At 41.9% G+C, this 27663-nt stretch overlaps 1 protein-coding gene across 4 annotated transcripts in view; it reads right to left on the bottom strand.

The window, feature by feature from the left end:
- The window catches only part of CALD1 (caldesmon 1), a 190588-nt gene extending 163306 nt beyond the window's left edge, over positions 1-27282 (bottom strand). For 2 of the 4 annotated variants that reach the window (XM_054563956.1, XM_054563958.1), the window contains exon 1: positions 26978-27282. The gene's annotated coding sequence lies outside the window, so the exon portion shown is untranslated. The remainder of the gene's footprint in view (positions 1-26977) is intronic. The other 2 variants (XM_054563960.1, XM_054563961.1) reach the window with 2 other exon arrangements.
- Positions 27283-27663: the final 381 nt, after the last annotated feature.

Genomic DNA, 27663 nt, shown 5'->3' with positions numbered 1-27663 from the left:
CTATTAGGATATTTCAAAGCATTGTTTTATTTATCAGATCTACTGTCTGGGATCCAGGTTTGAATAAGAAAAACTATCAGAAAAAGATTTCCCCTTGACTAGCATCCCAAAATTTGGTGGTTTAAACTAATTGATATATAGTATATAGAAAAATAAATACTACAAAAGTTTTAATAGGAAAGCTATTTAACACATAAGATTTGATGGCTAAAGATTGATAACATATACCCAAACAAGCTTAGGGATTATAATTTACTCAGTTCTCTAAGAGACAAGAATTTTGCAGAAGTACTTATTTTGCATCAAGAATTTTGCATGAATTACTAAGTAACTCATGTTGAATTTTTTGCTCAACACGATGGACTAAGGAGATCCCAGAAGTGTTCCCACGCTGCTTCAAACACATAAATGTTGCAGAAAAATAGTGAGAAAAATAGAAACATTTAAATGGGCTTAAAAGCAAGAGGAAAATATCTTCAGGTTATTGATTATAGAGGGAATTCTATAAAGGAAATCAAAGATAGAGAGGTTAGCCTGAGTTCAAGGTGTGGTAGCATTAATTGGTAACAGGGCGGGAAACTGCAAATGGGCTCCTTCGGCAGCCCAAGAGCTTGGAAGGTTGTGTTCCTTCTCTGAACAGAAACAGGGACAGTCTAACCATAGTAACCTACTAACGGGGAAGCAATCTTCCTTCAGTACATTCTGGTCCTGGGGAGAGAAAGTCCCTCTCTGGGGGAGGAAACAAGGTCCAAATCTGAACTACCTGCTTAGAAATTCCAGCAGATGGGAAACATGATCTAAAACCAGGGAAAGTGACAGAGGCCAGTGAAGGCAAATGGGAAACTCCCCTGGAGATGCCTTCACAGTCTAGGCAACGCCCTTAAACTTCTCAGAGTGCCAGAACGCGGCTGACGACCACCAGGAGGAGATTGTGAAAGACTCCTTTGGATAAGCTTGTTCAAGGAGAATGACCGAGAGACAGACATTTGGTGATTGTTCATGGAAAACAACTGACCCATTTTCTGCTAGTTAGCCCGTTAGGGCCCTTGTGCCCACAGCTTCTAGTCAGCTTTCGATCGCCTCACTTCCATGCAAGGACAGTCAGGGACCACCGGGGGTCTGAGGCGAGAATAAAAGACGGAGACCAGCACGAACAATAGAAAACAGAAACACCAGAGAAAATGGGACGAGGCAGGAACAGAAAGGCACTTAAAAATATAAAAACTTCCATGGAGACAGGAGAACTCTTCTATCTCTGGGGGGAAAAAATCAGTATATTATAAAAAGGAGCATTCAAAACAACAACAAAAGAACAATTGGAAATTTTAAAATATTATGGTTAGAAACAATGACTATAAAGCCAAAAGTAATGAAACCTCCCAGATATTACCATAAGATACAGAAAAGTAAAATAATTATTTGAGCAAACACGAAACTAGAAGATCAGTTTAGGAGATCCAGAAGAGAGAGAGGTGGAACATGGAGCACAGTAGGAAGAAAATTATCACCAAAATGACATAAGAAAATTTCCTAAAAGATGTACTTTTCTAGGCTGACCAGGACCACGAAGTGTTTAACAGAATGCATAAAAGTCCAAATGATAACAAGGAGCATTGTCATAAAATTTCCAAATATTAAAGATAAATAGAAAATCCTATATACTTTCAGAGAGGAAAAAAATCAGGCAACATACAAATATTCAGCAATCAACATGGCATCAGCCTCCTCAAAATCAACACTGGAATCTAGAAGATAAGTGCAGGCACATTTTTAGAAATTTTTTAAATCCTCACCTGAGGATATTTTTAATTATTGATTTGAGAGAGAGAAGCACCAATGTGGTCCCAAACCCACATGTGGTCGCCGAGCATCTGGAGGGATACGCCAGCTGCAGAGGCCTCCTCTGCGAAGCAAGAGGTCTCAGCCCCACGCTGGGCCCCCAGCCTAGACACCTGTGTTGGCAGGAGAAGCCCCCATAACATCCATCTGTGGGGACTTCATCTGTCCAGGTGAAACAGAAGGCTGCTGGAAACCCAGGCATCCTCTCAAAGGACCCAAATAAAAACGCTTGCTTGCAGGCACTCATGCGGGGCTCCAGCAGAGCGGCAGCAGCCTGAGGCCTGTCCAAACACACAGGGAGAAACTGAGTTCTGTGGCTTCAGGGTGATGGCCTGAGGGACAGCCACCAGAGACCTTGCATCGTACCCTCCCCTGACAAGGCTAAATATAAACCTGCCTTTGGCTGGTGAACTCCACTAGCTCCACCCTGATGACTCCCTGAGCCCCGCCCCACCCAACTTGCCCAAGGCTGAGGCTCTTTCCATGGCAACCAGCCTAGGCCTGTATTACAGCATTTCCTTAAAAACTCAGGAATTCTGTCAAGGCTAGGGAGTGCCTGAGACATACAGGGAGAAAGAGTTGTGTGGATTCGGGCTGAGGACTGGAGGGATCGGCCTACCGTGTCCCTACGTTAAGCTCTCCCCCCATGTGACTAACTCTGAATCTGCGTTAGCTGCCGAACCCCACTGGTTACACCCTACAACTTCCTAAGACCCTGCCCCATCACAAAGGTTCATGCGCCGCAGGCAGGTGGCAGCTGGCCTCAGTATACCCTGAAACTTCTGCTGAGCGGCCTCGGGCCCTTGCCCTACCCTGGTGACTCCCTGAGACCCTGCCTCACCCGACTTGAATTCTGCCGAAGGTTCTTACAGTATCTGAGCCTTACAGACGGCCAGCAAGCAATGCCAGACCTTAGATGACTTCGGTCACTTGCAGATGTGCCTCAGGCACAGTACTAGTGGCAGCCGGAACTGGTTTGCAGCGCGGCTCCTCCAACAGGCCACCAAGCCTAGCACGGGCAGCTACAAACTGCAGATAGATCACTTTGTACCTGCTCCCAGGTAGCCCTGGGCTAGTCACAGCAGCAGCAGCTGACTTTGACCTGCACCAGAGTCCCTCCCAAGAGGTCCCAGAACCAGCACACCAGGTGGCCAGCTTCAGACCACAACAAAGCACCTCCCAATTAGCTCTACAAGTGGTACACCCAAAGGGAGGCCTTGGAAGGCACCAGACCCTGCTGGGGCAAATTCTGCTCCGTGGGGTCAGTCTCCGCAGAGCAGCTAGTGTGCTGCGGTCAAGGCCAGCCCTTGCAGCCAGTCATCCTGAGTGTCGGGCCCACCCACCGCCATGCCGGGGGCAGCCAAGGCTCAGCTACTGCAGGAGGGCACACGCAACACACACAAGAGACCCTCCTGGACTCACCCAGCTCAGCTGATCAGGGAAACTGCAACAATGGGCCGTGCAAGACTCCTAATATGTAAGGACATCCCGCTGAGCCTGGGAAATGTAGAAGCTCTATCTAATATGTAGAAACAAGCACTGGGAGGCAGGCAAAATGAGGAAACAAAGAAACATGCCCCAAATAAAAGGCCAGGAGAAATCTCCAGAAAAAGAACTAAATGAAATGAGGACAAGCAACTTACAAGATACAGAGTTCAAAACAATGGTTATGAAGATGTCCAAGGAACTTAGAGGAAAAATAGAGTAGCTCAGTGAGAATTTCAACAGAGAGGTAATAAGCATAAAAAAGGTCATGAAAAGCATAAAAGAGACCAGTCAGAAAGGAAGAATACGTTAGAAAGAATAAACAGTAGGTTAGATGAATCAGAGGATCAAATCAGTGGTTTAGAAGACAAGGTAGCAGAAAACACTCAATCGGAACAGCAATAAGAAAAAAGAATTTTTTTAAAAAGAGGACTGTTAAAAGAACCTCTAGGACAACAGCAGGCTTAACAACATTTGCATTATAGGGGCACCAGACAGAGAAGGGAGGGAACAGGGGACTGAGAACCTAGTTGAAGAAATAATGACTGAAAGCTTTCCTAACATGGCAAAGGAAAAAAGACATGTCCAAATGCTGAGAGTCCCAAAAAAGGTGAACCTAAAACTGCCCATACCAAGGCACATCATGATTAAAATGGCAAAATCAGAAGACAGAGAGAGAATCCAAAACGTCTTGCTAGACGTTTAGTTAACTACAAGGAAAACTCCCATAAGACTGCCAGGTGAGTTCTCAACGCAAACTTTTCAGGCAAGAAAGAATTGGCATGAAATATTCAAAGTGATGAAAAGTAAGGACCTGCACTCTACTCTACCCAGCAAGGCTATCATTTAAGGAGAGATAAAGAACTTCCCAGACGAGAAACAGCTAAAAGATTTCATCACTACCAAACCAGTATTACAAGAAATGTTAAAGGGACTTCTTTAAGAAGAAGGGGGCAAAAAGGAATATAAATATGAATAATAAAATGGCAATAACTATGTACCTACTAATAATCACTTCAAATGTAAATGGACTAAATGCGCCAATCAAAAAACATAGTGTAGCAAAATAGATAAGAAAATATGACCCATATGTATGCTGTCTACAAGAGATTCACTTCAGATCAAAAGATACACAGACTGAAAATAAAGGGATGGGGGAAAAACGGTACTTTGTGCAAACAGAAATGAAAAAAAAGGTGGAGCAGCAATATTTAAATCAAACAAAATAGACTTTAAAACAAAGACTATAATAAGACAAAGAAGGACATTACATGGCAAAGGGATCGATTCAACAAGAGGATATAACCCTTGCAAGCTTTTATGCATGTAATGTAAAAACACCTACATTTTTAAAGCAAATCTTGATTGACTTAAAGGTAGACAAAAACAGTAATACAGTCATAGGAGGGGACCTTAACACCACATTGACATCGATGGAGAGATTTTCTAGATAGAAAATCAACAAGGAAAGCAGTGGCCTAAATAGTACATTAGACCTGATGAATTTAATTGATATTTTTAAAGCACTTTACCTCCAAGGAACAGAATATATATTTTTTCAACTGCACATGGAAGATTTTCCAAAATAGCCTACATGTTAGGCTACAAAACAAGACTCAATATATTCAAAAGATTGAAACCATACCAAGCATCTTCTCCAAACACAATGGTTTGGAACTAGAAATCAGTTACAAGAAAAACACTAAAAAACACATAAACACACGGAGGCTAAATACCATGATATTAAGCAATGAGTAAGTTAACAATGAGATCAAGGAAGAAATCAAAAGATACCCTGAGAGAAATGAAAATGAAAGCCCAATGACCCCAAATTTATAGGACACAGCCAACATAGTCCTAAGAGAGAAACTCAGAGCAATATAGGACAACCTCAGGAAACAAGAAAAATTCCTCCCTGGCCAGGAAGCTCAGTTGTTTAGAACATCAAGCTGGTATGCCAAGGTTGTGAGTTCGATCCCCAGTCAGGGCACATACAAGAATCAACCAATGAATTCAAAAATAAGTGGAACAATAAAAATCTCTCTCCCTCTCTCTTGCACTCAGACTCCCCCTTCCTCTCTCTCAAATAATTTTTTTTTTTAAATCTCAAATAAACAATCTAATCTTACACCTAAAGGAACTAAAAAAAGAACAATAAACAAAGCACAAGTGAGTGGAAGGACAAACATGATAAAGACCAGTGTGGAGGTAAACAAAATAGACTCTAATAAACAATACAAAAATCAATAAAAACCAAGAACTGGTTCTTTGAAAAGATAAACAAGATTGATAAGCATTTATCCAAACTCATCAAGAAAAAAAGAGAGAGGATCCAAATGAATAAAATAAAAAATGAAAGAGAAGTGACAACTGATGCAATAGAAATATGTAAGATTTAAAAAATATTACCCACAATTATATGCCAAAAAATTGGACAATCTGAAGAAACGGATAAATTCCTAGAAATATACAATCTTCTAAGACTGAATCAAGAAGAGCCAGGAAATCTGATCAGACCAATTACTACAAACAAAATCAAATCAGTAATAAAAAGAAAAACTTCCAACAAACAGATCCCTGGACTAGATGGTTTCCCAGGTGAATTTTACACAACATTCAAAGAATTAATGCTTATCTTTTTCAAACTATTCCAAAAAATTCAAGAGGGAGGCAGGCCCCCAACCTTATTTTATGAGGCCACCATTATTCTGGATCCAAACCCAGACAAAGACATTACAAAAACAAAAACAAAACAAAAAAACAAAAAAAAGGAAAATTACGTCCAGCATCACTAATAAACATAGGTGGAAAAATCTTCAACAAAATATGAGCAAACTAAATTCAGCAATACATTAAAAAAATCATACACCATAATCAAGTGGGATTTGTTCCTGGGATGCACGGTTAGTACAATAACCGCAAATCAATTAATGTGATACACCATATAAACAAAATGAAAGATAAAAATTGAGTGATCATATCAATAGATGCATAACAAGCATTTGACAAAATTTAGCATCCATTTATGATAAAAACTTTCAGCAAAGTGGAAATAGAGGGAACATACCTCAACATAATAAAGGGCATATATGGCAAACCCACAGCCAACATCATACTCAACGGGGAAAATCTAAAAGTGTTTGCCTTAAGATAAGCAACTAGACAGTGCTGTCCACTTTTCACCACTTTTACTCAACACAGTATTGGAAATCCCATCACAGCAATCAGATAAGAAAAAGAAATAAAATGCATCCAAATTGGGAAAAAATAAAGTAAAACTGTCATTATTTAGAGGGCATGATACTATATAGAGAGAACCCTAAAGATTCCACCAAAAACTATTCGAACTGATAAATGGATTTAGTAAAGTAGCAGGATATAAAACTAATATTCAGGAATTGGTTGCCCTTTATAGACCAATAATGAACTATCAGAAAAAAGATTACGAAAAAATCCCATTTACAATTGCAAAAAAAATAAAATCCCTAGGAATAAATTGAACCAAGGAGGTAAAAGACCTGTACTTGAAAAATCGTAAGACACTGAAGGAAAAGACTGAAGAAAATATAAATAAGTGGAAGCATATACTGTGCTCATGGATAGGAAGAATTAACATCATTAAAATGTCCATACTACCCAAAGCAATCTACAGATTCAATGTAATCTCTATCAAAACACCAATGGCATTTTTCACAGATCTAGAACAAGTAATCCTAAAATTTATGTGAAACTACAAAAGACCCCAAATAACCACAGTAATCTGAAGAAGAACATAATTGAAGATATGACACTACCTGATATCAAACCATACTGCAACAATATAGTCATCAAAACAGCATGGTATTGGCATAAAAACACACATGTATACATGGAACAGAATAGAGAGTCCAGAAATAAACCCGTGCATATATGGTCAATTAATCTAAGACAAAGGAGGAAAGAATATACAATGCGCTAAAGATAGTATATTCAATAAACGGTGTTGGGAAAATTGGATATACAAATGTGAAAAATAAAATTCCATCAAGCTTCTTACACCATATGCAAGAATAAACTCAAAATGAATTAAAGACTTCAATGTAAGACCAAAATCGTAAAATTCCTAGAAGAAAACATAGGTAGTAAAATCTCTGATATCGCTCCTAGTAATATTTTCTCTGATATATTGCCTTGGCAAGGGAAACAAAAGAAAAAATAAACAAATGGGACTACATCAAACTAAAAAGTTTTTGCACAACAAAGGCAATCATCAACAAAATGAAAAGACAACATACTGAAGGGGAGAAGACATTCTACAATGATGCATTCCAATAAGGATTTAATATCCAAAATTTACAAACAACTCATACAGCTCAACACCCAAAAAACAATCCAATTAAAAAATGAGTAGAGGACTTGAATAGATGTTTCTCCAGAAAGGACATACAGATGCCCAACAGAAATATGTAAAGATGCTCAATGTCAATAATCATCAGAAAAATGTAAATAAAAACCACAACGGTGCCCTGGCTAGTGGGGCTCAGTTGTTGGAGCACGGTCCCGAGTCTTCTGTAAAAATATTACCTAGTGCATTTTTTCACATGTTCCCCAAGGGAACCAGGTTTCCTTTATATACAAGAAGCCTGATCCAAATGAAAGGTTGCGGGTCCAATTCATGGTCAGGGCACATACCTCCGTTGTGGGTTCTATCCCCGGTATGGACGTCCAGGTAGGAATCCCAGGTGGGGCACTTACCGAAGGCAACAAACCAATTGATGCTTCTCTCTCACATTGATGTTTCTGTCTCTGCCTACGTCTCCGTTCCTCTCTCTAAATGAAGTGAAAAACTGTCCTCCGGTGAGGATTAAAACACACACACACACACACACACACACACACATACACACACACACACACACACACACAATGAGGTATCACCTCACACCTGTCAGAATGGCTATCATCAATAAATCAACAAACAAGAAGTGCCGAGGATGTTGTGGACAAAAGGGAACCCTCCTACAATGTTGGGGGGAATGCAGATTGGGACAGCCACTATGAAAAAAAATGTGGATGTTCCTCAAAAAATGAAAAATAGGCTCTGGCTGGTATGACTCAGTGAGTTGGCACTGGCCTGCGAACTGAAAGGTCACCAGTTAAATTCCAGTCTGGGCACAGGCCTGGCTTGAAGGCCAGGTCCCGTGTTGGGGGCATGCAGGAGGCAATCAATCCATGTTTCTCTCGTACATTAGTCTTTCTCTCCTTCTCTTTCTCCTTGCTTTCCCTTCTCTCTAAAAAATAAAATCTTTAAAAAAAATTAAAAATAGAACTACCTTATGACCCTGCAATTTCACTTCTGGGAATACAACCAAAGAAATCCAAAACACTAATTCAAAAACATATATGCATCCCTATATTCATTACAGCGTTGTTTATAGTAGCCATGATATGGAAGCAAACCAAGAGTCCATCAATAAACGATTGGAGAAAGTAGAAATGATACATATATAATGGAATATTACTTGGCCAGAAAAAAAGAATGAAATCTTATGTACTATGCTAAATGAAATAAGTCAAAGACAAATACTATATGATTTCACTTATACGTAGAAATGTAGAATGTAAAGAACACAATAAATGTACAAACAAAACAGAAACAGACTCATAGATAGAGAGAACACACTGAGGGTCGCTAGTTGGGAGGTGGGTGGGGCGGCTGGGTAAAAAGGTAAAGCGATTAAGAAGTACAAATCGGTAATTACAAAATAGTCACAGGGATGTCAAGTATAACATAGGGAATATAGTAAATAATATTGTAATATCTGTGTATGGTACCAAGTGGGCACTGGAATTACTAAGGAAATAACTTCATAACCACTATGTTGTACACCCAAAACAAAACAAAACAAAAAAATACTGAATGTCAACTATAATTGAAAAGTTAAAAAATAAAACATGAAAAAAATTTAAATAAAATGAAACTATGTGTTACTTATTGACACAAAGTTAATCGACATTTTTACTCTTCCTATTCAGAATTTTTTAATTTGCTTTTTGTGTATGACTGTTAAAATGCTCTGAAATTTACCAAGTTAATCTTTTTTATAGCCCTGGTTTTAGGCCTGGCTTTCTGTACCATTTAAAGGGGATTTTTTGCCTCTTTAGCTGAGCCAATTCTACTCTTTTTCATCTTTTCTCTTGTGTTTTTTTCACCAGTCTTTTAATCATTTTCATCCTCTCGGCCCTTTCCTATCAGATGCTGAGAGACTTTATAAATATTTATGAACTGTTCCCTGTCTTTCTTGATGAAGGAAAACACATAAACACCATTTCCATCTATTCACCAGCTATTCCCTCTGTGTGCAAAATGGAATTGCTTTTCCTGATCACTCTGATGGTATTTGCTACCAAGTCTTTTATAAAAATACTAACTAGTGCATTTTTTCACGTGGTGCCCCAAGTGAAGCAGGTTTCCTTTCTATACCAGAAAGCCAATCCAAATGACACATGTTTGCTTTATCAACCTCTGTAAAAGTCTAGTGGTAATTTATATTGATTACATAATAAGAAACTCCATCCCTGGTACAACATGTTCTTTCAGCTGCAGAGCCACACCTGTAGAAATGCTAACTCACATCTGGTTCCATAAATCTGTTCTTTCTGATCCTCTGGAGGGGTACTTTTATGTAAACTATATAGCTACATGTGGAACGGGAAAGACCAAAGCAGATGGCTAAACCTAGTAACCATTTGTACCCCAAGTCTTGAGCTTTTACTCTCTTCCTTGACTTTGATGTCTTCTTATTTGAGAGTCAATTCGATCACTCCTTTTACGAGAGGTGTCTCATACCAGCTTTACTTATACTTAGATCACCAATGCAAAGTGCTGATATTGTTGTTATGAGGAGGTTTTAAGATCTACCTCTGAGTCAAAAAATATTTATTTCATGCATTGATAAGTAGATGGCTCCACTTAGGTTTTTTGCTATGAAGATACCAAGGAAGATAGCTAGAGTTCCTTAGCATTATATATTTTCATCTTTATTGATTCTACTGCATCTGTTACATTGTATCCCTACATAATCTACTTTAAAAAGAAACCAGCTGTTATAAATCAAATTAACTGGTGACCTTGAAGGCTACTCATTTGTAATTACTATTTAAACTGAAATTGGCTTTTTCTCCTCTTTAATGTGATTTGTCAGTAAAAGCGCAATAACATTAAAGGAGGATCCTAATAGTAAGCCTTATGAGGGAAAGTTACAAAGCCACAAATCCAAAAAGGGTTAGAGCGAGGAGTGGTCACATCTAGTCCAACCCCTTCATTAGAAGAACTGAGGTCCCAGAGGGTTGAGTCACCTGCCTGACATCAGCAAGTTGCTCAAAAGCAGCAACTGAATTAAACAGGTTTTTTTCCTGCTGTTATCTGCTACTAACTCATATTTCAAAGAACTTTTGGAAGCTCAGTATATGGAAGGCTTTTGTTGAGGTGATTTCTATAAAGCAAGCCCTCCATAACACATATTTTAGTAATAGGTAGTTTTCATTAAAAGTGGTGTTTTTAAACTGGCCAAATCTTATAGATTTCAAGATTCGGCAAAAGATGGATTAAGTCTTCCTCTTTACCTTCATTAATGCCAAAGCTCTTATAAGTAACTGCAGTATGAGGTTACTTAAGGGCAGAGCTTCAGCCACTCAACGGCCAGGTAAACGTTTTTACTAATGCGTTTGCCTAGAACTGTAGAACGGGAGTGAGCGCAAGGTGCTGCTGGCCCTCACCCCCTGCTTGGGATGAGCAGCCTCAGGCAGCAGCTGGTTCAGCTTCTGGCACCCAGTGGGGCAGGCTGAGGAATCTGCTCATGATCCCAAGGGAAACTAACTGGAGACCAGAGAAGGCCTGAGGCGTTTCAGGTGGGAAGTTCTCAGGAGGCTGCCGGTCGGTTAGTACGGACAGGTTCCGGCAGAGAAGTTAAGCCTGCGTGAGGGTGGTTGGTAGGGTTAATAATAGGGATGTAATAATTTTTCGTTTTAATTTAAACATTTCACCTAAAATGGTCCTATGGTGTGCTTGAGTGTGATATTATTATGTTACAGAATTACACGCTTATGATTTTGTAATAAAAAAAAGGGGGCATTATTTGTGCCAGACCCTGTATATGTTTAAGAAAAGAGTTTGCTTCTGGATTTTCACTCATGTCCTAGAGTTCCCTTAATATCTTCATAAAGTACATATTAAATTTTTACCATATAAAATACGATTCTGTTCTAAGGGGCTTAAAAATAAAGCACATTAGGCAAAACCTAAGGTGATCCAAATAAAGTAAGGAGTTTTGTTAATAATCATGTATCAATATTGTTCTACTAGTTGTCACAGGTGTGCACAGTAATGTGAACAGTAAAGGAAATTGGGTGTGTTATAGAGAACTCTGTAATATTCTTGCAACTCTTCCATGAATCTAAAAACTATTCTAAAATAAAATTATTTTTAAAATAATAACAATAAACAGTTTGACCCACCCATATGATAGCTTGGCTCCATGTTTGTCTTCTACTCCCTCTCGGCAGTCCTTGGAGCGTTTTTGAACTTTAGTGTATTCGGCTATAGAGAATGTAACCAAAGACATTACAAAGCGCGGCACTTTCACGTATGTGACCTCATGTGTTAGAAACATAAGTGCCAATGAAAGACAAGTGGAGTGTGTCTGAGGGCATCATGATTCTAAGAACGGCAACTCTTCACGGTGTGTTTTCCTGTGAGGGAAACCTTTCAAAAACTTTCCTGACTACATTACAGAGAAAGCTAACATGGGATGTTAATCTGTCTTAAACATTCTTTTTCAGCACCTTGGAGTTTCAGATTGTCTCCAGACAAGATGATTATCAATATTCGCTTTTAAAGGTGAGGATGGAAAGAACTATACTTGCTCTAGAAGGAAAAAAAAAAAAAGTCTGAAATGAGGGTTGGGATAGCCCCAGAAGAAGTCAGCTGAAGCTGTCATGCATGGGATGATTTTTGGAAACCTCAAATTCTAAACTTTGAATCTAGAGTTTCCTTTATAAACATATGACTTACATATTCCCCACCACCACCATCAAAAAAAAAAAAAAAATCAAGTCTTCATATGATATTTCAAAGGAAAACCGTATCTTAAAGACACACACTACTGTCAAAAGTGCCTTTATATTAAAGATCTAATCTTAACTCTCTACCTGGGTGTTAGAGAGAAGGGAAAAGCTATTGTTGGTTATCAATCGGAAAGTCTGAGGCACAAGGGGCCTGTTCAAAGTCCTACAGGTTATCAGCTGTGGACAGGAGGGAGGAACCGGGGTACTTTTCCGTCAGAGCACCTCCCGGAATCCAAGGCCCCCACAAAACATAAGAGCCAAGATATCAAAAACTTGAAACCTTATTGCAAGCACTCTCGGGAAAAATAATCAGCAAGCTAGAAACTACTCCCAACGGAAAGAGTAGTTGTTTTATTTTCTCAACATATCCGAGAGTAGAAATAGGGAACGGGGTGAAAGTTTTTAAAAATTCTCCAAATCCTACACTTCTCATTTCCTGTTTCCTCAGACACCGGTGGGTCAGCAGCTCCAGGCTGGCTGACATAATCACTCCATCAGTGCGGGGGCAATAGGGAATTCCTTGGTAGATGTTTCCATTTCACAATCGCCATAACTATATACCTACCCTGCAGAGGGTGGCTGAAGTAGCTTGATTTTTCCTTTTGTTATCAGCAATCTTTTTTTTGTTTTTAAAGATATGTCTAAGCAAGAGAGACATAGAGCCATCATGGCTAAAGCATAAAACCCCACATGAAAGGACATTTCCAACCATATAAATCTACATGGGAGAATATGGCAAAAATAGAAGGAGAAGGAGGAAGGGAGCAAGAGGGGGAGAAGTAGAAGGGGGAGAAGGGAGAGAGGGAGGGAGGGCAGGAGAGAACTTTAACAGAATCCTATTTCCTTCCATAAAGTACTTTCTTTCCCTGTTTTTCTTCCATTCATCAATTGTTAGGGTACTTAAAGTACGGAGAAAAAGAAAATTATTGTCTAAACCCTAAAGGGAGTAAACAACTAAACAAAAGGATGAGAACAGCTTTTTCCAGCTGACACAGCGCTATCCTGGCAAGCACTTCAGACATCCAGGAATTGGTTTCCAGTAATTTGCAAGAGGAAAACATTCTGCCTTTCTCAGGCCTTCTTCCTCATGTGACCCTAAGTGACAACTGAATTAATTTTCCAGCGTGAACCCTGAGTTGCAGGTGACTGAATCATTAAAAGAACTACATTCGAAAGGGACTCAAGTTAATGTATATTCTATCTTTTTGTCTCAAAGTTTATTTCTGTTTATGCTAAACCTATAGCAGCCATTGCTAGGCCTTTGGTATGTATTACTTGAGATGATAAAAACAGCCCCGATTGCTGAAGTCATATGAAGGTAATGCACAGTTAGCTTTAACTATCATTTTCTTTTTATTTTTCAGGCATTATATTGTGAACTCTAAGTGTATGCAGGTACACACATTGGAAACATAGCATGTAAGATCCCAGACACATATACAGAACATGTCTGCATGAGACGGCCAGGCATGGCGGCTTACATGATGTAGCAATTGCTCCAGTCTGTGGAAGAGGTATTTTAGTGGTGGGTCATCCGCTGAGGGCTTATCTGAGACCCGAAGCAGCCTGTAACATGTGGTGGCGGTAGTGATTGTGCGTGTGCGTGCTCAGCTCTGCCCCAGAAATGCAGAGAATCTGTCCTGCACATGTTACGGCAGACCAAAGTGGCCTCCTTGAGATGCAATCAACGGTGTACCAAGAAGGGAAGGGGACAGGGAATTCAAGTGGTAAGACAAGACCCAGAATAAGATAGGAGAAAGAGGAGAAATAGGAAGGGATAGGGCAAATAGAAATGCACGTTGACAACAATATATAAAGGTTCTTGGGGCACAAATCAAAAGAAGAATCAGGACATAGTAGTTTTGAATTTTTTTTAAGGTACGGAAACCGAGGGAGAGGATGTAAGATGAAGTGTGATGGATGGGGGGCGGGACACTGCCCCATGGCTACGATCACAGTCCCAGGTTGCGGGGGCCGGTCCCCGTTTAGAAGCGTTATCTCAGGGCAATGCTGACTAGCTTCCCTTTTCCCCCCTCAAAAGTGCCCTGATTTGGATAATAATGATACAGTCACCCTCTCTGTGGACCACCTCTGGCCAGGACAGCAAGCAGCCATTAGCAGGACTAAGCCTGGGAAGCAGACACCAGAAGAACTTTCAGGAAGACGTACAGGGAAATAGTGGCTAAAGGGAAATGGGGAAAAGGAGACAAGGTGTAATGTGTGGGCTATTTGTGACCGACCATGCCAAACATGGGTAAAGTTTGATGGGCCACCGAGAGGAAAGGGGTATGAAATTTTAAGGATGGATGGAGAAAGAGATAGAAGGAAACAAAGAGAAGAGACAAGTGATTTGCAGCACAAATATGTGTAGGCTTCTAGTATTTTCCCCTGTATTTGGAGATGAGTGGTTATGATCAGCATGCATAAAAATGACTACAAATAGCCCTGACCGGTGTGGCTCAGTTGGCTGGGCGTCATCCTGCAAAGCAAAAGGTCGCCAGTTTGATTCATAGTCAGGACACATGCCTAGGTTTCAGGTTCCGTCTCCGGTCAGTTTCTCTTGCTCTCTCTCTTCCTCCCTTCCCCTCTCTCTAAAAAAAAATAATTAATAAATAAATAATTTTTAAAAATGGCTGGAAACAGCCATCCTCGCCTTCCACCCTACACAGACAGTCTCCTGTGTTGCCGCCTCCCCAGCCAGCTGTCCCCCCAGCCGGCTGCCCCAAAGCCGCTGCCCTCCTCCAGCACTCTGCCTCTCAGACGCACAGGCTGCCTGGGCCCAGTGTCCCCACCAAGTCCCCTCCCCCACATCCGACGGCTGCATACCAGACTGTCTGCCCCCCTGGTTTCCCAGGCTGCCGCGGACAGGCCACAGTGTGTGAAGCCGCACTTCAGTGCGTCATTTCAGAGACCTCTTCTGACTCTTCACAGGATGAGAATTTTGTGTTGCGAAAGGCAGAAAGTAAATGTCAAGGGCAAGTTCAAAAGGCCAAGTGATTTCTAGCTAGGCATTCCCCAGACCTAGAGGGAAGATGGAATACCACCAGCCATAGGATCTTCAGCACTTAGGGTTTCAGAAAATATGGCCTATGGATTTCTACTATCATTTCGAATGAGGGCCTCTTATGGGTTGAATTGTTTGTCTCCCTCAAAATTCTTCTGTTGAAGTCCTAACCCCCGATACTTCAGAATGTGACCTCACTTTGTGTACTTCAGAATGTGACCTTATTTTGTATACTTCAGGATGTGACCTTATTTGGAGATAGGATCTTTACAGAGGTAATCAAGTTAAAATTAGGTTATTAGGAATGGCCCTAATCTAATCTGACTGGTGTCATTATAAGAGGAGGAAATTTGGAGACAAGCACACATACAGGGAGAATGCTACGTAAACAGGAAGACAGCCATCTACAAGCCAAGAAGAGAAGTGTGGAGCGGCCTGCCCTCTGAACACCCAGAAGAAACCAACCCGGCTGACACCCTGATGTCGGGCTTCACTTCCAGCCCTGTAAGACAATAGGTGTCTGTTATTGAAGCCACCCAGACTGCGGTCCTTTATTAGAGTAGCCCTAGGGCACTAATATCCCAGAGGCAGTCTGGTCAAAGATGGGAGTTAGAAGAAGCTGACCAGAATTTTCATAGTTTTGTCATTTTCCTGAGAAGACTAAGCAATTCTTCTTTGAGTTATCCAAAAGAGGAGGCACCCTCTATGGCAAGATTGTACTGAACGATTCTGAGGAAATAACTTCAGCGGCCCATGCCTCAGTTTCTTCCTCCTCCATGAAGCTGGGTAGAGGGCCATGTTCTGAAGTCCCCACTGTGCCTGATCATTAAGGCAAATAGTGATCACATGAATATTCTGTGTCTGGAGCAGGAAGATCAAACTTAAATAGGATGCCTTATTGATAAATAATGTATTTGCGAATGGCTGGCCGGGCGAGTGGACTCTAATTACAGAGAGAGGGACAGTCCTCGACTTCACTCCCAGTCCTCACAGAGTCAGCTCTGACTTGGCCTTTTGAGTATCTGAGTTTGACATAATCAAACACTAAAACAGTTGAATGTATTTGGACGAAGAGTTTAATCCTTTAGTACCTCATTCCAGAACATCTCTCCTTGAGTTGGGGAAAAGTGGTAAAACCTGCTTGTTAGAGTATCTCTGCTTTCAGGGTGGGGGAAAAAAAAACCCACACAAGTATTTCTGCAGGTTTCTTCTTCTTCTTTTTTTTTTTTTAACTGCTATAGGCCTTGATTCTCATCCTGTCTCACTCTGCCTTGAGTAATCTCTTGAGTCAGTAGTGGAAGGAGTGGTGTTTAGCCCGCTTCCTTATATGGCAGGGAATGACAGTGTGCTTGTCTATTTGAACTGCAGTGTGGCTCTCTGACAAATTATAATGATTGGTTATGGAAACCTCCTGCTCTGGTTTCCATCGCTTTCCTGAGGAAAGACACAGAACAGACAGCTGTAGGGAAATGGAAAGGGTTGAAGTCAGGAAGCCCTGCTGGGTCCAGCAATGCCATTTGCCAGTTGTGTGACTTGGGGCAAGTTATTTAATTTACTTTCCTGCCCAGAGGTAGTTATCTTCAACTAGAACAGTGCCTGTCACAGAACAGTGTGCCTTCAAGGCAGCCGAATGAGCTGGCTTATCTTCTCGACCACCTCTGACCTATCAGCATTCAGAAAACTCTCCCTCCATTTCTATTCACTCTTCCTCCCAAATTCGGTACTTTTTCTGCAGATAAGCCTCCATCTTCTCCTCTCTCCCTCTCTCAGTCCAGGTCTAAAACACTAAAAACCGACATAACAATCCAGCCTCAGGTACTATAAAACCCTTGAGTCATACTAGGTAAAGGTTATTTAGAATGGTAGAGGCTGCGCCGATCCAATCAATGATGCGCGCAGGAAACTCTGTGGTTCACAGGGATGACTGGAGGTGGCTTGTTTCTGCAGAGCAGGGCTGTCCAAGCCCCAGAGATAGACAGATTTCGTTAGAAAGTGCTTATGTGACCTGAAATAGGGTTTCCTATAACTGGTATCTGTTGTCCAAGTTGCCTCCTTTCAACCCATCGATACTAAGACCACAGGAGCGTGTGTGGCTAAGGGCACAGGGACTAAAAGGAGCCCCAGGCCTACAGAGGGTCTCCACAGGCAGTCACGGACGTGCAAAGCAGGTTAGTGATATTATTCCTAATCCTTACAACACCTACAAAAGGGAGGAGTAATAACACCCTTTTATATAGGTGAAAAAACAGGTTAGAAAATGGTAAATTTGAGGCTCAGACTCAAGTCTTTCTGATTCCCAAATCTGCGCTCAAACAGGTCTCATGTCCAGGAATGTCCATCAAGGGGAGGAATTAGCAACAGACAGCGCAGCGCTGGGAGTTGCCGTGTGGACCGTGAAGCCTGATTGCCCAGGCCTGAATCTGAGCTTTGTCACCCATGAGCTACGTAAGCTTAGATGTGTTCTTTAACCCAATTGTCACTCCGTTTCTTCATCTGTAAGTTTGGTTGTTATGATGAATATTTGTTTGATTTCCACCTAATAAATATGTCCACGCTGCACAGCCTGCGTCAAATGCTGTTAGCACTTCGGTAATGATATAATTAGAAAGGGATCAATGAGTTCAGACTTGAATACTGGCTTCAGCTTTCTTATCAAAAAGAAACGATGAACATATATTCCTTTATCATTAAATTCACACAATAAGCACCTCCTACATTTGGGGTAAGTTGCTTTTTTAGGGTCAAGTCACAGCGCAGAACCGCCATCACAAGGTCCCTTATTTCATGGCACTTCTGTTCTAGGAGCCTAAGAAATAACAGGTGAGTAAACAAACAAACATGCAATCATGAACATACTTTACGAAAGCAGATGAACAACAGCCGTATTCTGATCGGCTCTCCTGCGTAGAGGCTAATTTGTCCGACCTGAAACGTTAGGGTCGGGGGGCGCTAGTAAATATTTGACGAGATCTGAGGGACTCAGAAGGGAAAGGCAGTGTGATTTGCAGCATCTGCAAATCGCTGTGGTGTAAGTGGCTGATCTCAAGCTCTCGATGTGACATCAGTGAACAAAGAATTAGGAAGAGCAGTTCATTTGCACAGCATTCTCTAGTATTTCCGTCATACAGACACCACAGATGTAACCAACCCTGAGAGCCCAGAGAATAGCGAAACATAGTAAAGTAAATAAGGAGGGATGAGTTTTGAGGACTGATCCCCTTGGTTTTTAATATTTTACTTAATGGTGTTTATGTAATTTAATTTTTTAAAATGACGGTTGAACAACTGGTTCTCAAAGTCTTGAAAATGTAACACTTGGCTTTTGGGAGCTGGTAGGAGCTGGCTCCGCCCACCACTGTCTGGGGTGCGGGGAGAGGGGTCCCCAGTGTCGGAGGGAAAGGAGGCTGGGTCAGTACAGGGTCCTTATGCGGACGTGGATCCTCATCTAATTCCTTTTTAGCTGCTCTTCTCCAGCAAGCCCCGCTTTCATGTACACAGTGGAAGCACAGCTTAGTAAAGCAAAGAGCACCAGTACAAATATAGTAACAATCTGGCATTCTTAGTGTTCCAGGTCGTTCGTGCAGAGATGCCTGTAGCTCTGTGATCCTTAGTGATATAATTTATGAATTTGGTGTCCTGGATATGGTAGATTCTTCTGCGCAACACAGAGGATGCAACTCCTGACCGCTGAATAAAGGAAGACCCTACAGGTGGACGTTCTGTCTTGCAAAAGCAAATCCCCCACCGCTTTCCACTCTCTTATCTCTTAGGGCTCACGTGCTTCTGAATGGGTAGCCCAGAGAAGCATCTAAGCCAAAGAAGATGTGGGGTGAGGGTGAAGGAAACTCCTCCCCTCTTCCCGCCCAGGAGCTGTACATTCCCTACCACACAGCGGAGAACAGAGAAGAAAAAACAAAAACATCTTTTGCTTGTCCTAGTTAGTTAAATATCTAAAGTAACATCTTCAGGACAGAAATACTTAAAATTTGTCCTCATTCACCCTCCCCCAAAGCCTAAATTTCACTTAGTAATGGTGCCTGGAACAGGAAGTGGAAATACCATGAGAAATTCTATTCTTGCCACATTTCCAATGCTTTATAAAAGCAAACACTGGAAATATCATCAGAAAGCTTGACCTTACAGGGTTGATAGCTCTGTGCCCAAACCAAAAGAGTATGGGAAGCTGGAGGAATTTTCAGATAAGTATTCTAGCCCTTCTGGGAGGCTCTTCAGCAAATCTGATGACTTGGAATATACAGCTGTAACTTTTAGAAAGAAATGATTCAAAACTAAGCCACTGAGTTTCTGAGGGATAAGATACTCCAAATACATACTATAAATTATTTTAAGCATAGATGTACAGGACTGTTTCTGAGTAGGGATGTTTTAGCAAAATCTCTGGGGAGTTTTTACACACTGCTGATGCGGGGCTTCTAGGCCGGCTGAATCAGAAGCATGAGGGATGTATGTTTTCAAAAATCCCTACACTTGATTCTGGTCAAGGCACTGGTTAAAACCTCCTGGGTTATAGGCAAATGGGGCTGCATCGCATAATCCCAATCCATGAAGTGTTAAAATGGGACTTTGTCTCGCTATGAGGAAAAAACAGTCTGCTGTACTGAGAAGGCTAACAGCCTGGGACTTAGGGGTCATGGGGTCTGGAGCCACCTTTGCCACAGATTAACCGGGTGACCTTTGTCAAGTCACTTGGTTTGTCCTTTCATTCGACACATATTTATTGGGCTTCTGTGATATGCCAGGCACAGGGTGTGTATTAACAGAAAGAAAAAAAAGATGTTTCCTGTCTTTATTTATCTTACTGACATTTTATCAAAGAAACTTACAAATACATGTTATAATTTTACTTGCTGTGGCTAGGAAAATGAAAAATAAATCATTGGCTCATTTTTTAAAAGAATTTCTCATTAAGATCCCAAATTTCTTGCCCCAACCTTCCCACATACAATATGATTATTTGTTTTAGGTCCACTGAGAAAACACAATACTAAAGGCTACTATGAATGCAATACCTATGTAAAATAAATGAACATTTTTATCATCATAATGCATCTATAGAATTAGAAAATAGTAAGATGTATTATTTGCTTAGTTTGTCAAAAATATTTGCTGCTACCTATGGGTTTGTCAACCTCTGGCAATAGTGGTGTGGTTCCTCAGGGATCCCAGGTGCAGAGGTTAGAAACCTATCTATGGACCACATGAATAACATAAAATACATGGCGTTTGGGTAGCAATGGCCCTTTTCTTCTATGACAGACATCACTGTCAATAACAGCATTTTTTCACCCCAGTGAGCTTAGACTCAGCCTCAGAATCCTTCTCAACACAGTGTTCCAGGTAGTGGTCACTACCAACTATTTGGAGCTAGCAAATGGATGAAAAATTATTTGCGTTCCCCGGGCTAAATGACTCCTGAGGCCCTGTCCAGCTTTAAGAAAAAAAAAAAAATCTATGAATCTATGTGTATCCAGTCCTAGTGTCTTGAAAAACACAAATACCTTCTCCCCTCTTTAGATGAAAGTACTCCAAATATTTGAAGACACCCATGTGGCCCCTACATTTTCTTCTCTTTGGGATAAACAGCTCCAGATCCCTTATCTGTTCCTCATGTTCTGCTCTTCTCACACCCTCTGGCTTTGACGCTCAGCCCTGGGTTCATATTTGTCGATGCTTCTCTGAAGAATGAGCCCAGAACAGGACATATTCCCTTTTTTGTCTCTTCTTAACAGACAACGAGACACGTGTTCAGTGAATGAAAGATTACATTGCAACCACTGCTGAGAATGGAAACTTGCCGAGATTAAGAATACACTGCCTTTGAGGCAGTAAGCTTGTTGAGTTATCAGGGTTTACACTGAGATGTAGTTTTTTATTTACTAAAATTATTAAATCATTATGTATTGAATTTTAAAGATTGGCTTCATTTGGGGGAAAACCATATCACATCTGTGACTCTAGGATGCTTCTTGCCAACAAAAACACCCAAGTGTTTTCCTTTAGAATCTTTCTAAAATGGATAATTTCTTATCTTTTCAATTATCAGTGGTGCAAGCTTCCAGGCTAACCTCCCTCAAGACTGGTTCATCAGGCCACGTCAAAGTGGTCATCAAGGACTCTATGACCTTGACATTCGGTGTTTGCCTCTCTAGGAATTCAGTCACGCACACACACAAATTCAAAGCTATTCATTCACAGCTGCTGGACATTCTAGCTAATTTGCCTTCCATGCCCAACTTTCTCTTCTAACTAGAATTGCCCACTGGGCTTTTTATCCACCCCCAGGGATGGCTACTGTTGCCAGACAGGCTGGTAATTCATCCGTAAGCATGCCAGTAAACTTTGATGTCCCCTAAGAAATTTGCCAAAGACAATAGTTACCAGCTGAACCAATCAGGTCCCTCCATTCAGAATCTGACCAGGGAGCACAGAAGGAATTTTCCAGTCTGTAGAACAACAGAAAGAAGCAGCCACAAGCGCTCCAGCTGAGTTACATTCATGGGAGCACATAGACATCTGCTGAAAGCCTTTGACCCTCCTTGATTCCAACCCCACTCTCTTTGGACCCTGCTCCCAGCTTGGCTTCTGTTCTTGGATTTCCTTGTGATTCCATCCCTTTACTCGTCCACATGTATCTTGTAATTCTGTCCCTCTGCTTGTGCTACTGAAGATATTAACATGAGGGTCTACTTGTTCCGAGCTCTGCGCCAAGTGCTCCTGCATCGGCACTGTACCTGTCTGTACGCTGCCTTGCCGAGCAGATTCTTGGTTTCTAAACCTCTGCCTCACTTCCGATTTTTGCTGTTTCTCTTTCCTTCACAAGGCCGCCCACTGCTGCCTTTCATATCTGATGGAACTCGGGTCTTCCTGCCTTTCTGGACCTGCCCACCTTTTAGCACAGAGGTGAAATCTGCCTAGTTCTCCAGCTTGGGAATGTTACATGTGGGTGTAAAAGGAACTAATTACATACATTTCTACTTAATACGAGTCTCTCTCCAAGTGAGATGATTTCCTTAAAGTCAAGTGCTTTCATCCGCATATTCACAGAACAATGCCAAAAGCCTCAGGAAATGATTAAAAAGCAATTTATCTTCTCTTTATTCATCATATATATATTTAAAAGAAAAGCCATGTACTAAAATGAGTACTTACTAAGAACACCCAATGCACTAAAAATACCGGAAAGAAATTATTCTCCTTCAACTATCCCCTCACGGCTGCTTAGCAATCCTTGCACTGAGCTCTCGGTGCTCTCTCAGCAGCTCGCACCAGCAGCCCTTCCTGGCTTCTCCAGCCCCTACCAGCTCCCCAGAAAGTGCTTCTTTAGAGATGATCTCCTTTTCTTTGAAATGGAGGCCACTTGTGGTCATCTCCTTCTATACATCTGTGCGTTTACACCATCCTTTCTTCCTTCCGAAGAAGGAGGGAAACAAGAAAGAACACCTCTACTCCTGTTCTGATCCCTCCACTCTGGTCTCCTTCCTACCTCTCCTACCCCACCCTCCCCCCGCTCAAGGGTCTCTCGCCCAGGTCAACCACAAAGAGCGCCCAGGTCAACCACAAAGAGCGGGTTCACAAAGGACCATCGGGACCTAAAGAGTTTTTATAGATTCCCAAAGGTGTCCATAACAACACAGAAAAAGAACACCTGACAGGGCCGCCCAGTCTCCTCCTCCTCACGGTCGTCTTCTTTATGGTCAACCTTTCCATCTAATCCTCCTCTCTCTCTCTCTCTCTGCCAGACAATGGGGAGTTTGGGGTGAGATGCCAAAGGCTCTTGATGGCACAAACTGCCTTACCATCGACTATGTCTGCTCTAACGTTTCTCCCTCTGCCTTAAAAAGTAAAGAGGCTTTTCCTTGTCTCGAACACATCTGGGCCTGACCCTTCTGCTGTTCGTTGGACCTCATCCTAGAGCTGGGCCATTGCAAATTGCCAGTGTTGGGTCAGGAAAGCCCCCTTTTGGCCTGAGGATGGAGGAGCTAAGGAAGGTGGTAGAGGTGGAGGACCGGGGATTGGGAAGTTAAGGATGCCACCGGTAGTCAGTTACAGGAGAACCAGCTGGGGAGACTAAAGACTGAAGCAAACAGAGGTGAGAGGCCAGATCCATGGAGCAGTCTGGTCTCAATACCAACAGGAACCACAGCCAGGTGCTCCTGATTATCTCACCCTCCCTACAAGACCCCCGGCTTGACATGCTGGGATTAGTTCCATGCTTTTGGCTGGAGACAGAGGAGCTGCCTCATTTACTAAGGCCTTTCTGTTGTCAGCACCTTGTCATCGGTCTTCTACTCGACTGCATCTTCAGATTTCCTGATTCCTGGACATGGCCTTGCACCGCTGACGACCCATCTTATTCTGCCTCCTGATACTTGTGTCTATTTTGTGTTTGATTATCAAAGCCAAAACTAAGACAACATTGGGGTGGACCAGTATTTCCTCTGGGCTCCGAGTTCTAGAAAGAACTGAGATCCAGAAGGTACCATGCAAGGATCCTCAAATATGAGGAAGGAGCAGATAATTAGGGATACTAGGTACGAGGTGGGGAGGACACTAAGCAGCTATCTCTTTAAATTAGCCAACTACTCAGAACCTATAGGCTTCTCTCCAAAAAGCTTGGATTGGCCAGACGGATGCAGGACTTTCAGTAAGGAGCTAATGGTTCTATTTTCAGGCTCTGAGAGAATTTACCCAGAAAACTCTTTTTTAAAGTCTGAAAATTCTTTGGCAACATCTTCCTAACCTCCTCCTTAGTCCTACCATGTTATTTGCATACCACTTTGTCAGCGTTTTCCCCTGTCCCCCCACCACAGCCTCACCCCTCCATGTTTCTGAGACATGTGATAGATTGCAGGCAGATGGGGACCAAGCTAATCCCTTTTCATGCCCATCTGTAAGTCACTGTTTTGTCTTGTAAAGAATGACTAGCTAGCGAACATGCTACCATGGAAATGACAAATGGAGGCAACTACATATGTTTTTAAGAAAAGGCCTACTGAGATGCCTTTTCCTCATCAGAAAAGAGACGACCCAGGCTGGATTCTGGAACTTTCCATGGCTGGACACAGGACCAACCTATTGCCCCAGAGCAAAATATCCCCAGGCCAGTCGTTAGGAGCCAATTAGAATGATTAATAGCCTCACTGTCAGGGCTTGCTTGTATGTTCCTCATTTCAATCCTTTAAACTGTGGTTCAAACCTGGCTCTCCTCTTTCATGAATGAATTGTATCTGTTTAAAGCAATCTTTAAAAAAAAATTTTTTTATCCTCCCCCAAGGACATTTTTTCATTGCTTTTAGAGAGAGGAAGTGGGGAGGAAAGGAGAGAGAGAGAGGGAGATCAATGTAAAAGAGAAGAATCGATGAGTTGCCTCCTATACATGCCCGGACCGGGCATCATATGTGCCTGGACCAGGGATCGAACCCGCAAACTAGGTATGCCTTGACAACAGATGGAACCCACAGTGTTTTGGTTGCAGGACGATGCTCCAATGAACTAAGCCACACCGGCCAGGGCTAAAGGAATCTTTTTATTTGAATTATTTAAGTTGCACATTTCTATTGGCTTTGAACAATGGAAACAACCCCACATGTTATGATCTATGGTTTAATCCATAGTACATTCCCGGTGTGTGCGCCATTGTATTTCTCTTTATTAAATGATTTTAACAAAATGAAGATCCTTGCACTGCAGTTCCACTGTGCTCTGTTTACCTCCCTGTTTAGGGAGATGTGTTCTAGCTAATAATCAACAGGAAGAAAAGAGCACAAAGAGCTGCCTAAAGTTTAACAAAAAGTAAAATGCCAAATCCCTTTGCTCCATCACTAGAGGAGAACACTTGAAGTACTATTTCAAAAAAATGCATTTTTATGGCTGTGAGAGTACATGAGGAGAGGAGAAAGTGATGGCAGCAAAGTCTGAACTTTCAGGGATTTTAAGATGTTGGTTTCAAAATGGAATTTATCTCCAGATCCCAAGATTACACAGATTTCCTTCCAAACTGCATTCCCTACATGGTTTGGAGCACAGTTGAGAAAGAAATTGCTCTCCATATTTTGATTGACATGAAAACACTGTGAAAATAGTTTGGAACTTGATCTCTTCGCGGGAAGGACGATAATCAAACTACAGCTCTTGCCTGCTGCCTTTCTCTCACACTTACTCAGAACCGTTCCAAGGAAAAGAAATTCACAGGGAATTCTGTTATCATATATCACTCCTGGAAGGAGAAAGAGGCATTCTCAAGAAAATTATCCCCCAACTTCAAAATACATAGCAAAAAGATGATTTAATGAATCTCAACATAAAACCACCTCACTCCATGCAATAAAATCAAATTGAGCCCGTTGTTTGGAGGTGGAAACCTTGAATATCCAGATTTATTTTAAAAATTATCAGATTTGCCCTCCTTACCACATATCTCCTAGCCTTCACTTAAGTTCCAGCCCTACACGTCTGGTTTTGCCAAACACAGCAGAAAGACTTTACTATTTCAGTTTACAAGTCTATCTGCCTAGACCTGTGAACAGAAGGGATCTACAAATACCAAGTACTTTGTTCTCATTCACTTTTTCTGACCATGTATTGCCACAGCACTAAAATCGCCCAGCCTTTACAATCAGCTCTTTCTAAAAGGAATTCCAGGCTACTACTGACCAGCTGCCTGGTACTACTGTTCAAGATGCCCAAATATGTCTGACTATCTTGAAATGAAAGACCATTTCCTCCCTTTCTGGGACACACTTGCAACTTACAACTTTTCAACTAATCGAGTCACGCTCAGGCACACTTTCAAACAGAAAAATAAGATTTCTCAAGAAATAGTTTGGTGGGATGTTGAAAGTGATTCCTGAAAACACACCCACCAGTGCATGCATTCTCTCATTATTAGGTTTTATAGGAAACAGACCGAGGTAGGCATCTTCTTCCCTAGCAAATATCAGATCAGTTACATTCATCCAACCAGTGCTCAGTGTCAGGACTTTCTACCTCTGACCTTATTTCCTGGCAGCCCTAGAAGTCTAGTCTCAAATACTGGTGGCAGAAGAAACTGTAAACGCCTTTGGTTAAAAAAGCATCACTTTCTGGCTTCTCATCAACCTAAAAAGTTGCTGTCGTTAAAAGTAAAACCTCTTTAAACCTCTGATAATAAAAGATGCAGGAGAAACTGCCGGTGTGAGCGTAGGGACACTGGCCTGGGGCGACCAGGTAAACCCCCACCGCACGGCTAAACAAAAGGCTGTTCTCATCAAAGTTGCCGGTGGTCCCTGCATCTACGCCTCTAGACAATCTCTCCTCTCGTCCCAACTGGAAGAACAAAACGTGAAACCTCATCCTGTTTGTCTTCCGGGAACATCTGCAGGGCAGCGAAGCTCAGTCTGGCTCTGAGAATTTGCATGGTTTATTGATTTTTACAGTCCTGCATCTCCGGCCACTTTGGCCAGGAATGTGGACTGCACCTCGGAAGGAGAAAGTCCCCAGACTCTCTCTCTGGAAGAGATTAAAAGAAAGTCCTCTGCGCCTTACCTCATAGGCTGAAACTTCTTCCCGGGGACTGAGTCCGAAAGGAAGGACCGATTTCTTTAAGCAGGAGCACAGCAAGAGGGCAGGCAGGCAGGCGGCCCAATACACACTGCTCTATTCAATAAAACTGCAGACCGCCCTTCCTTAGCCCCTCCCAGAAGTCCGCGCAAAGCGAACACACATCCCCTGTGTTTACAGTCGGCAGTCGGTGGTATGCATTGTCCTGTAGGTTTTTCTAATAGGCAGCCAATGACGACACCTCGGCCGAGGTGGATGTAGCCGGCCTGTGGAGATGCCTGTCATTCCCTAGGCATGCTCAGGAAATCACTCATCAGAAAAACCAAGACCTAAAAAGCTCAGAAACTGCGTGCAGGCTGCCAAAACCAGCCTGCTCCATGCCCTTTTTTGGTTATCCTAAGCAGGGCCTCTGGAAGCGAATCCATTGTCAGGAACAATCATAAGAAATGTTAATCTTGGAGAAAGAGGCTGTCTTGGTGAACACAAATGGAACTTTAAAAAAGAAAGCCGTCTAGGAAACTAAAAGGTAACAGCCCATAAGTTTAGTGGGGGTGGAGAAGGCTATTTAACTGAGGGAGGCTTAATGGTGTATTTCTTTTCAAAGCAGTTGTAAATACGAAGTGAAATAAAACCGTTGTGTAATTTTTAAAGCCTGAAATGACGGGGACCCA

This window comes from Pteronotus mesoamericanus, unplaced genomic scaffold (assembly GCF_021234165.1).
Source record: "Pteronotus mesoamericanus isolate MK-2021 breed Mesoamerican mustached bat unplaced genomic scaffold, CSHL_Meso_final scaffold_85, whole genome shotgun sequence".
In the NCBI taxonomy this organism is placed as follows: Eukaryota; Metazoa; Chordata; class Mammalia; order Chiroptera; family Mormoopidae; genus Pteronotus; species Pteronotus mesoamericanus.
This window is presented reverse-complemented; position numbering and strand designations above follow the sequence as displayed.